Below are 14390 nucleotides of genomic sequence, written 5' to 3'. Positions count from 1 at the left end.
TATGGAAAGGCTCCGTTTGTTGCTGGCGAGAGTGCGAGTGCAGCTTCTCCTTCCCAGGAGTGGAGGTGAGGGCCGTGGCGGCGAGGCCGGCGCTCCGTTTCATGTTGTCAGGAGCTTACCTCGGCTCCTAATTGATAACTACTGGCATTTGATCTGAAGGCGTTCAAACACCCAGTCTATCTTTACGCTTCCAATAAGAAGAACCATCTGTTGTTACCCAGGCTGCCTTTCATTAAATCTAATTTTCTTCTGCAGAAATCAGGTTTTAATTGTACATCTCACGCACGGGGTTACTGAGAGGCGAGAGTAATAGCTTTCTTAGCGAGATGGGAGGGCTGCAGGCTGTAAGCAGAATGCAGGAGAGATGGATGGATGGATGATTGATGTAGACTGTGCAAATCGGTTTCGCTCACTGAGGTAGTTTTTCACCAGGGAATGTTGGAGAGGATTGCACCGTGATAATATACAGTAGCAATATTGTTAGCAGCACAGAGTCGTATTGGCAGGTGACAAAGAAAAGCCAAGACTTTGAAGCATGAGGTGGAGATTTACATCACTATTGCAATGCTTTCAGAGAGTGCTTGTTTGTCTGAAAATCCACTTTTAGCATTGCATTTACGACATGGCTGTGGTGCAGGCCTGCAGCTAGCACGGAGGAATTTTCACATGTAATATTAGGAAAGCCACCTGAAGCAGGTGAAAACTTTGACACCACCAGCCTGGAACATGAATGTACGTTTCATTTAAGGACTGGGGTGCATATTATGAGAAGATACCAACAACTTCATGTCCTACATATTTGCACACTTTATGTTAAAAACACGTTTATTTATAGAAAGAAAAAAACCCTGCTAGAACAGACTGCAGTACGGCTCTCACTCTGGGTTGCTTTCAAATGTAACAATATTGCAACATTGCATATTTTCAATTTTAATTTCAATGTGGCAGATTTTTTTTTAATGAGCTAACACAGGGGGTAACAAGAAAAAGACACAGGCACTGGGTTGTGTGTGTGTGTGTGTGTGTGTGTGTGTGTGTGTGTGTGTTTGTGTGTGGGTGTGTGTTTGTGGGTGTGTGTGTGTGTGTGTGTGTGTGTGTATGTGTGTTTGTGGGTGTGTGTGTGTGTGTGTGTGTGTGTGTGTGTGTGTGTGTGTGTGTGTGTGTGTGTGTGTGTGTGTGGGTGTTGGGGGGAATTACAGTTTAATATTTCATCAGAAAGAAAGTTGGTCTGCAAAACTGGGTCCTATTTTCATGTAAATAAAAGAGAATCATATACATGATACGACCGCTTCATTAACGCCTCTTTCATGCTGCAGCTGGACAGGATTTATACAGCATCATATAATACATTTGTATTTTAAAGTCTGCAACATTATAGATCACTACAGCTTGGTAAGTAGTAAAGAGTGCAATATTAAGCATTGTAAAGCAGAAATACTTTAATAAGATTTAATAAGGATCCTTAAAATGTTTCAAATCCACCATAAATCCACATCACGACTCCTGCAGCAGACTCCTGTGCTGTTGGTCTAATAGTAGACTCTCATGTTAAGTGCGGGGAGGTTGTAAGTGTGTACAGATGACACTGAGGCCATCCGCTATGTGATTGTGCCGCCCACCACATTCTTCAATCTGCTAGCACCTTGAAAGAGCTCCAACGATATAAATAAGACTCTTGCTACTTGTCTCATCTTACTGGCCAACTTCAGCATTCCGCTCTATTTGTTGTTAACAATACTCGATTTGAAAATAATTAAATAAATAACAGCCAATACCAGCTTAGCAGAGGGTGTTATCTGCCTTTATGATAAATGAGATCTTTGTAAGACCCTAACTGATGGGTTTAGCAAACTATTTTAATTGCCATCTGTGCAAGAAATCGTGTGTTAACCAATGAACCAACATTAAATTAGCCAATAAGAAAAGACCAACATTTTTCAGCTGAAAGGGTGATCACTTGAAATATTAGGATTCTGAATGAACATTTACAAGTATAAAAAATGTAAAAATATTCACATGTAAGCTTTACAGTGCCTGTGTGACTAAAAGTAGCTAAACTGGACAAATAACAGTAGGAAGGCAAGAAAATCAAACCGACAGTAATAAAATTACAGCAGTAACATTTCAATGGGCCATACACTGCTACAGAAAGTCTGACCTGTTATTTTGTCACATTCATATCTCCAAAGTGTCCGTAGGCATTGGATCTTAGGCCACTGAGAGCAAACAGTCATGTTTGAAAGAATAACTTTCTACAGAAGGAATGTTTGAAGAAGAAGGGACTCTTTGCTTTTTGTTGGGTTTATACTCTAAAACTAACTTTTATAAAATCAAGTCCTCCAATAAAGTGTTTGAGTGATCCTAGTCTTTTCTATAATATTATAATAATAAGATCAGCTAAATGCCATATGCATAGCTGATGAACATCAATGTAGTCCTCTGCAGACACTGGTGTCCTAATGGAGCGCTCACTGTCTAATGACAACACTTACAACACTCCACTGTAACGAGACTATTTGTTTATTTAGTGAGTAACAGAATACATATACCAGCATTACGTATTTAAGATACAAAATATGAGTAACTGTATTCTGTTATTCTGTGGTATTCAGAATACAGTTACTTTGTTGAAATACATGGATTACACGGCGGTCTTTTCCTGTTTCATATGTTAGGCTATGCCCTCTCTGTTTTTGGTAATTTTCAGAAACCCCAACAAAACACGCAATAAGAGGCTTTAATGTAAGCGTCCTACTGCAGCTAGCTTATTTTAGCTGTGGTAGCTACCTGGGTTATGTGCACTGCACTTCGATGTACTGATGCTGTGTGATTTATTACTATTACTGAAGGCTACTCACCAGCTAACACCAGCTAACAATGTTAGCTGATGTTAGCTGAGGTTAGTTCATGGACTGCAGGCTGTTAACCTTCATTGATAGCATTAACAACCTGCTAGCTGCAAATGTAATCATGTGCAGTTCTGAAAGCAGTCCATGAGCTAACCTCAGCTAACGCCAGCTAACAGTGTTAGCTCGGTGGCCATTAGCCTTCAGTAATAGTAATAAATCACACAGTGTCAGTACATTCATGTAGTTGTAGAAAACATGACAATATATTAAGTAAGTATATTAAGTATCTCTAATAATCGACTATGTACCACAGGCCTTCAAGGTGGCTGTAGTTAAACCTTTACTTAAAAAGCATCTCTAGACCCAGCTGTCTTAGCTAATTATAGGCCAATCTCCAACCTTCCTTTCATATCAAACATCCTTGAAAGAGTAGTTGTCAAACAGCTAACAGATCATCTGCAGAGGAGTGGCTTATTTGAAGAGTTTCAGTCAGGTTTCAGAGCTCATCACAGCACAGAAACAGCTTTAGTGAAGGTTACAAATGATCTTCTTATGGCCTCTGACAGTGGACTCATCTCTGTGCTTGTCCTGCTAGACCTCAGTGCTGCGTTCGATACTGTTGACCATAATATCCTATTAGCGCGATTAGAACATGCTGTAGGTATTACAGGTACTGCACTGCAGTGGTTTGTATCATATCTATCTAATAGACTCCAATTTGTACATGTAAATGGAGAGTCCTCTTCACACACTAAGGTCAATTATGGAGTTCCACAGGGTTCAGTGCTAGGACCAATTCTATTTACATTATACATGCTTCCCTTAGGCAGCATCATTAGAAGACATAGCATAAATTTTCACTGCTATGCAGATGACACCCAGCTCTATCTATCCATGAAGCCAGGTAACACACACCAATGAGTTAAACTGCAGGAATGTCTTAAAGACATAAAGACCTGGATGGCCGCTAACTTTCTGCTTCTTAATTCAGATCAAACTGAGGTTATTGTACTCGGCCCTGAAAATCTTAGAAATATGGTATCTAAGCAGATTCTTACTCTGGATGGCATTACCTTGGCCTCCAGTAACACTGTGAGAAACCTTGGAGTCATTTTTGACCAGGACATGTCCTTCAACGCACATATTAAACAAATATGTAAGACTGCTTTCTTCCATTTGTGCAACATCTCTAAAGTTAGAAATATCCTGTCTCAGAGTGATGCTGAAAAACTAGTTCATGCATTTATTACTTCCAGGCTGGACTACTGTAATTCTTTATTATCAGGATGTCCTAAAAACTCCCTGAAAAGTCTTCAGCTGATCCAAAATGCTGCAGCAAGAGTCCTGACAGGGACTAGAAAGAGAGAGCAGATTTCTCCTGTTTTGGCTTCCCTTTATTGGCTTCCTGTTAAATCCAGAATTGAATTCAAAATCCTGCTCCTCACATACAAAGTCTTAAATAATCAGGCCCCATCTTATCTTAATGACCTTGTAGTACCATATCACCCCATTAGAGCACTTCGCTCTCACACTGCAGGCCTACTTGTTGTTCCTAGAGTATTTAAAAGTAGAATGGGAGGCAGAGCCTTCAGTTTTCAGGCCCCTCTTCTGTGGAACCAGCTTCCAGTTTGGATTCAGGAGACAGACACTATCTCTACTTTCAAGATTAGGCTTCAAACTTTCCTTTTTGCTAAAGCATATAGTTAGGGCTGGACCAGGTGACCCTGAATCCTCCCTTAGTTATGCTGCAATAGACGTAGGCTGCCGGGGATTCCCATGATGCATTGAGTTTTTCCTTTCCAGTCACCTTTCTCACTCACTATGTGTTAATAGACCTCTCTGCATTGAATCATATCTGTTATTAATCTCTGTCTCTTTTCCACAGCATGTCTTTATCCTGTCTTCCTTCTCTCACCCCAACTGGTCGCAGCAGATGGCCCCGCCCCTCCCTGAGCCCGGTTCTGCCGGAGGTTTCTTCCTGTTAAAAGGGAGTTTTTCCTTCCCACTGTCGCCAAAGTGCTTGCTCATAGGGGGTCATATGATTGTTGGGTTTTTCTCTTTATGTATTATTGTGCGATCTACTGTGCAATACTTTTGTTGTGATTTGGCGCTATATAAATAAAATTGAATTGAATTGAATTGAATTAAGACAAAGTATTCAGAATACATTGAAATGGCTACTTGCTTTACCACTGCAGGATTTTAACCCAGTGTTTATAACTGTAACCTTAGTGTCACGTGTCCTTTTCAAAGTCAAAACCTTTGTCACGGTGCTGGGTCGTTGACCCAGCGTTTTGTGTTGTATGATTATTTTCCTCTGTTCTAGTTATTCTGATTTTGGTATTCTGTATCCTCCCCTTGTGCCCTGTTCGTGTTCAGCTTGTATCCTCAGGTCGTCTTGTGTATTAGAATCAGCTGTGCTCCCACCTGTATGTCATTACTTGGTCTCCTTGTTTGTGTGTGTATATATAGTGGGTGTCAGTCTGTGACTGTCGTCGGCTTGTCTGCGTACCTCTGCGTTCATCTGTGTATCTCTGCGTTAATCTGCGTTTGTCTGCGTCTCTCTGCATTCTCCGTTTCATATGACTTCAGGTTTGCTCTTTAGTTTATCCCAGTTTAGGTCTGCTTCAGTAACTACTCATGCCTTATTGCCCGTTTTTGTCACCCGGCCACTCTGTAAATAAACTCTCACTCATATCATCAGTCGGCTGCCTGCATTTTGGGTCCTCCTTTCATCCACAACACGACTGCTGCCCCAGCCGTGACAACCTTACTTTTCCCTGTTTCACCTTTGTGTCCTTTGTGTTATGTAGTGACAAACACCAGCACGGTTTTTATGTTGGTCTTGTGTAAAAGAATAAGACCAGTCAGTTAAGTTCAGCCTTTACATACTGTTTATATTTGATTAGTTTTGATGCAGAACTCCCTCATAATAAGTGTCCACACCAAATTTTGAACCACAGATGTGTTTAGAAAAACACGCCTACCTCATACTAATAAACAGATCCCTAATAAATCTTACACAGAGCAGGGAGACTATTTTTTAAGTTGTGTAACAATCATTTTTGGATAAAAGCATCTACTAGCATTATTCTTACTTTACAGGTGCAGATGTCACGTCTGGCGTCCCTCTGACATCTGTAAGGCCTGTGTTCCACTGCACAGTCATATATAACAGCCTCAGTGCACACAACATCTACATGTTTGAAAATATTTTCACTTCTATGTATTTTGGGTCACTTTATTTAATATTTGTGACAAAACCTTGAACCATAATAATGCAATGCTTAATGACAAACAGTATGATCTGCCCTCTGTTGCCCTCTGACCTTTACTCATTTCCAGGGCAGTGGTACTTTTAAGTGCCTGGGAAATAGCAGGACTTGAACATTAGCTGCTGCTTGGAGTGCAAGATGAACATCCATAAAAATGTACATTTAAGTTACAACTGCTGCTAAAAATGTGAGTTTGGCATACAGTACGGACCCCAAACTAAAGTAAGAATGACTTTAAAACCTACAAAAACATGATACCAGAGAAGAAAAAAAAGAAAAGGTTGAGTATTTGTGACAGTTTGTTGCCAGATTTGTCTCTATGTGAAAAGACATAATGTAATTATGTTTTAAACCTTGTCTTCGTGGACTTAGAAGCATCGTAAAGTGACCTGTTTATCTCTGCTTTATGAACATCAATGTGATGTAGACAGAAAGACGCCCCGCAGCATGCAGGCCATAACAGAGGCGATCAGCACAGCCAATGTGACACGAGAGCGTTACCCAGCGCCTCTGCTCAGTTCAGACTTACAGTTGCATTCAGATTAGCATAGATGTCCATTTAGCACTCTGCGGTCGGTGCTGCGTGGAGAGATGTAAACATAAATGACACGCTGCCCTCAGAGGAAAAAGAGACGCACGCAAAAACAACGAGAGAGAAGAAGAAGAGGTGAAGTCCATCCTAGCCGGAGCGACACCCCCTCCTCCTCCCCCAGTGCCGAGAGACGGGCCCAAAACAAGGAGAGGCAGCTGTGGGGAAGAGGGAGGTGTGTGTGTGCTGAATGATCTCTGACAGCTGTGATGTCCACAGTTTTGCTGGGCCATTTAGTGACGCCCCCTCGCATTAGCAGCAGGCTGAGAGGAGCATGAGATGATGGACTCTAACATGTTTTGTTGCGTTGCTCTTTTGTCCCCTCCTGAATACAGTGGTGTGGGTCGTGTGTTCGTGGCTGTGCAGTGCTGCGATTTAAGGTTCAAGCTGCACAAAACAAACTGAGAAATGAGAGGACAGTGTTTGGGATTGGAGCTGGTGCAGTGGAGTCAGTCAGTGAGACAACGAATCGTCCGTGTTGTGTTACTGTTTACTCATTTATTTGGGTGCACCTCCTTCTGGTCCCCCCGGACCTCCTTTACCGTCACCACTCCGTCCTTCTAGGAGACAGCCCATGTATTAATATGAGAATCCAACATTATATAAAGACACAGTCTGCTGAGCCAAAAACACTAAAGCAAAATATCCTGTAAGTGAAAGTTTCTGTAAAGGAGCTTTGTGCAAATCAGCATTTTTCCAACTGTCCACGAAGCCCAAAACTGGTCATTAGAACCATTTTATCACATTACAATTAAAGATTTAAAAAACCAGCCATCAACGTTGTTCCAGGGCAGCTGGTTTAAAAGCTTGTGTGCACTGCAGTGAGCAACAGACACACAGTTGGAGATGGTCTGCTCTTATTGCTCTTATTTCTTTATTTTCCAGTAGTGGCAGCAGCTCCACATCTGTGATTGTAGGTGCAGTAAAGTCCGTCAGTGCATCACTAATGAAATCTTATCAATCTGTTTTCTCCTTTTGGACACAGTCTGCTGTAGCTGGCTTCTGGTCACCCTAAACAGTGTTTGTAGTTCTCACTTTCTCTTTATAATTAATGAGGGTTTGTCAAAGGTTAAGACACAAAATGCATTCAAACACCTTCGTCCGTCACCGACTCTTCCCTGCATCCTGTCGCCTGCACTCGTCTCATCTTCTAATTCCACACTTTGATTTTCATGTCTGCGTCTAAAAGCAGTGTGTTAAGCATTTGGCTGGGGCATGTTGCAGGCTGTATTTAGAGCAGCCGAGCGGACTGGGCCCCCCCTTTGTTTTGAGCTTGATGAGGAGGAAACCCTGCTAGGCTGCGACGAGTTCTCATCACACACCCTGCATCTCTGCCAAGCTGCCGAGCCCCGCGCAGAGCCGGGTTGGAGGCGGGCTGCTGATTGACAGGATAAGAAGATGCCTCAGCGGAGAGGGAGAGATCTCTATCCGCTGCTAAACTGTGCCTCTGTGTCGCTGCTCAGCTTGGAACGGAGAAGACTTCTCAGAGGAGCGGAAGCGGCTCGGCTCGCTGCATCAGGACGGGGTCAGAGATGTGCCCACATTTACTTTGCACCGATAAATATACACGCGTCCCACCGACGTTTCATCTGCGCTTTAAACTGTGTTTGACACATGTTTGATTTCAGGGACAGAGTAAAAGACAGCCCCATGTGTGAGACTATCCAACATTTTATTGGTTCCTTTCTTTTCTCTACATTTACTGTAAAGTCACTGCTAACCAGACGTGTTCAAAAACTGCAGTAATGAAACAGTGTGTGTTGTATCTAATATCAGTAAAAACATATAATTCAAGTTTGGGGAAAAAACAACAATTTCATGGGTTGTTTTATTTATTTTGTTCATTTATTTCATTTTATTTAAGTTGTTTTTAATGTGAACAAATGTCTTAATTCCATGTATAAAAAAACATTGTTTCTTGTCAACGCTCACACATAATTCATTTCTACTAATGAGCCGACTATTTTAAAAATCATGTCTGTGCAGATTTTTCATGCGTGTCATCATCTGTACTGCACATCTGTAGTACATGTACTGGTTGAACTTTGTCCTGCTTTACAGAGTAAACAAGTTTAAAGCTCCTGGTTTTGTTAAAGCACAAATTCCTTTTTTATTATGATTCACATCATATGTATCAAATAAATGAGGATAAAATAGAATTTTTAAGGTAACAGCTACTTGAATATGCCGTACTTAAATGTGAGTTAGCACTGTTATGAAAATGCTCTTTACAAACCGTAGCTGAGCAATTTTATAAGACTTAGAAAATGTCACTGCTAACAGTCTGAGGGGGGTGAAACACGCGTGTGCCTCACACAGCACATACCACTGCAGCTTCAGTGCCAACCTACTGCTAACATTATGGTACCAAAACCACGTCACACAAACTTCTGTCACAGCATAAATGCTCATCATGCTTTAGGTAACACGTTTGTGATTTTTCACAGAAGAAAAGGAGAAAATCAAAGTCAGCATTGATCAGACGTCTGTGAGGCCAGCACGTCGCTGTCAGGGAACGTCTGAACATTATATTCTGGGCCAAAATGACAGAGACGATGAATCCCATTATTGTACAGAGCACATTAACACGAGAATGAAACTGATTCCTGGTGAATGACAATAATTATAATTACCGCGTATTTCTGTGTAGGATTCATAAAAACACTGCTTTGTGAGGACTTTAGTAACATGCATGAGTGGGACAAAGATAAAGCATCAGTCGGGTCCACACACGATCCAGGCGTCACTAAAAGTTGTGAAAACTGAAACAGGTACATCCACAGTCATTGTCAGACTGCTGGTGGGTTTTTCCCTCCCTCCCTCTACAACATTCGGCATCAACAAAGCAATTTGTTTCCCCGGAGTGTGCTAATTTCTAGATTTCACAGTGCCAGGTGTTACGACTGCCAGTCATTACATGAAAATCAGCAAAACCTTAACCACGGTGCTTATCCTCGGCGCCAAACGCACCCGGATGAATTCTCTTTGATTTTGGGGTGAGGATGGGGGAGAGTCAGGAAAGGAGGTTAAGTTCCAAAGTGTGTCTTTTATTTAAAGAAAGAAGAAGAAGCTCTGCTGATTTTTCACTCTCAGGTAAAACAAAACGTCTCGTGTTGAAACTCTGGCCGGCGTCACAGGTTTGACCTCTAGTTTGAGAAACCAGCTTCAGTATAAAATCCCCTGAAGTGCTGCAGAGGAACTAAATTTAATGATATAGATTTCTCAGATGGAGCTTCATTTTTTGTAAAGTAATATGCAAACAAACGCACACGTCTTTGGAAACAGGCCGATTACATGCAATGTAAATATTGTATTTTCCTCAGAAGTGATGCTGTGAATATTTAATGGAACGTGCTCCTTTTTCATTCATTGCTATTGTGTGATTTATTTGTGGATGGCTGCAAAATAAAATGTGCATTCGGGATGTGTCGAGTTATTTTTAGAGCAGTTAATACGCAGCATTAATTATGCACATATACGTAAAACTAATTAAATTGATCAGCTGCAGACACACAACGTGGTTTGTGTGTCAAAACTGAGCTTTGTGTATTTTTTACATTTTATCAACGTGCTGCTGTGTTTTTAAATTATGCTTTCATTTGACACAGAAAACGGCAGAACTACATCAGTTTTTAATGATATGACAATTATGCTATTGATTTCTATTTGTTTCTTTTTTCTGTTGTTTTCATTGTTTTCATTTAATTCTCTCATGATTAACATACAATAAGCTCGAGCCTCAATTTATTTTAAGGAAACCCACACAAAATAAATTATTTAAGGCTGTTGGGATTATCTGTGTGTGTGTGTGTGTGTGTGTGTGTGTGTCTCTGTGTGTGTGTGTCTCTGTGTGTGTGTGTGTGCGTGTCTGTGTGTGTGTGTGTGTGTCTGTGTGTGTGTGTGTGTCTGTGTGTGTCTCTGTGTGTGTGTGTGTGTGTGCGTGTCTCTGTGTGTGTGTGTGTGTGTGTGTCTCTGTGTGTGTGTGTCTGTGTCTGTGTGTGTGTGTGTGTCTGTGTGTGTGTGTGTGTGTGAGGGGTGGCACAATTTACATTGCTGTAAAAAAGGGCGACACAAAAGTCTGCTATTTATTTTTATTTATTTGAGCATTCTGCTTTATTTAACACACACACACACACACACACACACGAGTTCACACTGATGTGTGACTTTGTCCAACAGTTTGCTTGGAGTCACTTGGAGAGTAACATGCATTATGATAAATGCACCAATGAAAGCACTCTTCCATGGGCAGGTAGAGTTTGATGAATATGCTCCTAAACAGCCAACATCTGCTGTTAGCTTTGCTTCCTATCCTGCATATTTCATTAATTTTTAAATGTATAATTAATCCGTGCTAATGAAAATCCATTCTCATCTTAAACAGCAATTACACTTTTTTAAAAATTTCTTTTTAGTAAAACTTTCCTGTGTTGTGCGTCTCTGCTGTCAGGTGTCTCAGGTGTCTTTAAAGGTGCTTTTATCAGTTCAACTTGTATTATTATTATTAACAGAAAACTGTTACATTTTAACTGGTTTTCACTCACTAATGCTGTCAGACGGGAGCATGAATGTAAGTGAGCGTGAATAGGAATACAGGTTTCTCTGTTCATTGTCGTATCGTGTGTAGCTGAGGTGAGGATGACGAGGAAGAGGAGATGAAGGTGGGGGAGGGCAGCACGACATCCTTCCTGTCAGAGTCTTCCTCGCCGCTTCAGCTGTCTCCCCCCGATGGCCACGCCTTCCAACGCCGCCAAGCCACAGGCACCATTGGGTAGCCGAGGCGGGGGAGCCGCACAGGAAACAGGAAATGGTGAGGCGCAGAGAGGAAGCCGTGAGGGTGAGGGGCGGTAGAGATGGAGGAGCCATGAAGTGTCAGAGCTGACATCGATGCTCTGAAAGAATGACAGAGAGGAAGGAACCGGAGGAGCTTCACCTGGTGGGCTGAGCATCCCAATTACCTCTCCATAAACAAAGGAGGAAGTTTTACCACACTGGGGCACAGATCTGCTCTCCTTCTCCACCTCCCATCACACCACCTCCCCACTGCAACCCAGCAAGAGGCTCCTCTCTCCCTCTTTTGCCATCAAATAAGAGGTGTTCAAAAGCACCGCAGCCCCTGCTATGATAGCGCGAGGTGTCACTTATGAAAGGCAGCGTCCCCACTGAATACGTTCGCGTCGATGAAAGGTCGGCATAACTTGAGTTCACACACGCCGCACTGTTTCTTGTCTCTTGTCTTCTTATTTGTTTGAAGCTGACGGCTGCCTGCTCCTTCAAGGCCTGTACCAAGTGTCATCTGAGCAGGAGGAGAGCTGCACCGGCTCTGGCTGCTCCGCCGCGCTGCTCAAAGCTGACGGTGAGTATTCTGATGTGGTACAGTACGTCTGTGCAGGTCTGGGCTCCATTTGACTTTTTGCTTTACTTCCAGTCCGAGTAAATCGCAGCGCTCGGCACTGTCATTGTTGGAAGAGTTGGTAGTGCTCAAGTTTACTATGAAAAAATATGAAATGATGATATTAAATATCAGCACGAGTCAACAAAGGATTTAAGTTTTTCCCTTAAACCTGCAACAACACATTTTACATATCCGCTGTTTTCAGGTCGTTGTGTTCTCATCACAGGACATCATTTGTCAGACATCACCTGTGGAAGCACATCAGTGATGCACTGGCTGCAGCGATAACAGCTGCTGATCAATTTGAGTTTGAGTTTGTGCATTTCCTTTTACAGCCATACTTCTTTAATGGGAGTGACAATATCCACTTACTAATAAAAGCCCCTGCATCACAGAAAATAACTTTGCCAAACCAACACTTGTGCAGAGCAGGCTGACTGTCCGTACTGAGCAGCTGCACAGGAACGTGGCATTGAAAGAGTGTCCACCTGAGAAATGTGCAGGTTTCCTACAACATCCACTGGAAAATATGACGTACGGCTCTTTGGCTGCAGAGTGTGCCAGCTCATCTCTAACTCAGCTGTTAGCTGCTGAGTCTGGTGAGATTTAGCTGATGATGAACCACAGCACCATAGTGAACACAGTACAGTCAGGTTCATTCAGTTCAGCTTTATTTATACAGCGCCAAATCACAACAGCAGTCGCCTCAAGGTGCTTTATATTGTAAGGCAGACCCTACAATAATACATACAGAGAAAAACCCAACAATCATATGACCCCCTATGAGCAGCACTTTGGTGACAGTGGGAAGGAAAAACTCCCTTTTAACAGGAAGAAACTTTACCACTAAAGCAAATCTTCTACAACTCTGTAAAGATTGTTTTTTTTTTGTTTAATCATTTTTAGGTCACATTTAAAAACATCCAGGTCAAAGGTCAGTCCCACCTAAGAAGGGAGGTGCAGTGGCTCACATTTACTTTATTATGTGACCAGATCGATTCTGACCCACTGTTTTTAGATCGTTAGACATAAAACCCGTTTACCCACTAACATCATCATCACGTAATTTCAGCCGTTCATTTCATGAATGACACCTTAAGCTTGAACTCAACACTTTTGTTTCATTTAACACATTAAAATAACATTTTCACATGTTCACATGAAACTCAGGCCTGATTACTATTTACAAACAGTGTCAGTGGTTTATCTTTAGAAATGATGGATCTTAGTTTTGAACAGGCCTTTTTACTGCAGAACTACATTAGAAACTGGATCCCATCAAACATACAACAAAAGACAAGACAAGAAAAACTTTGATGTGAAAGATGAAAGAAATCCAGGAGAAAAACAAAAGAAAGCTTGATTGTTACTTTAAATATTACCCAGAATTTAGTTTGGTTGTCACTGCACTTTTACAGGACCGGGTTCGACCGACTGCAAACACACACACAGACAATGAAACCGTCCACACACCCCTGTCTCCTAACCTAGTGTATTTACAGAAAGAGGAATATAATAATGTAACTGTCATACATAAAAGCTATATATGTATGTGATTAGTGTGTCAAATACGTGAAACTAGACTTTGAACATACGTTTCTCTTTCGGTTCCATTGTGTGCCAAAGGTCATGCTGAGTGCAGAGAAGCTCAGAGTCACTTCAGTGGACTTGACATGTTAGGTCCTTTTAGCTGTGCAGATTTGTGTTGCAGGAATAAGTGGAGCTGCGTACGTCTGCAGAGTGAGATCTCTGTTCTCCACTAACATCGCTGGACTACAGTTCCTCCTCTTCCATCCACGTTCCTCAACTCATTTGTCCCTCCTGCGCTGTTCCACGTGCCTCGGAGTAACAACCACGCCACCTCCCTCCCCGCGCCTTTTGAAGGAGTAAACCAAACCGTTGAGCTTAACGCATTTCTAATGAGCCAACAGTTGGAGCCTGGAGATTAGTCATCGTACAAGCACACCGACGATCGCGTTCGCCGAGATGAACCATGTATCATCTCGGCGGCGCCGTCGGTGCCTCGGCTGAAGCGCCGCGAATGAAAAAGCTGCTCCATTCCAAATGATTAACTTAGTTTTGCTGATGTCATAAAAATCTAAAAATCAGTGTTTGTTTGGCTGCTGGCTTCATAAAGAAGCGGTTCAAAGGATTTAGCAGGGACTCACTTCTTGTTTGAGGAGGCAGTTCTTCAATTACTGTTTGACAGGTGGCATTGTCTTTAGATATGCTGTCATATTCATATGAATAAGCCTGGATGGCATCATCCATTCAGCAGTGAC

This window comes from Oreochromis niloticus, linkage group LG19, assembly GCF_001858045.2.
Source record: "Oreochromis niloticus isolate F11D_XX linkage group LG19, O_niloticus_UMD_NMBU, whole genome shotgun sequence".
Taxonomy (NCBI): domain Eukaryota; kingdom Metazoa; phylum Chordata; class Actinopteri; order Cichliformes; family Cichlidae; genus Oreochromis; species Oreochromis niloticus.
The sequence above is the reverse complement of the archived record's forward strand: the minus strand, read 5'-3'. Positions refer to the sequence as shown.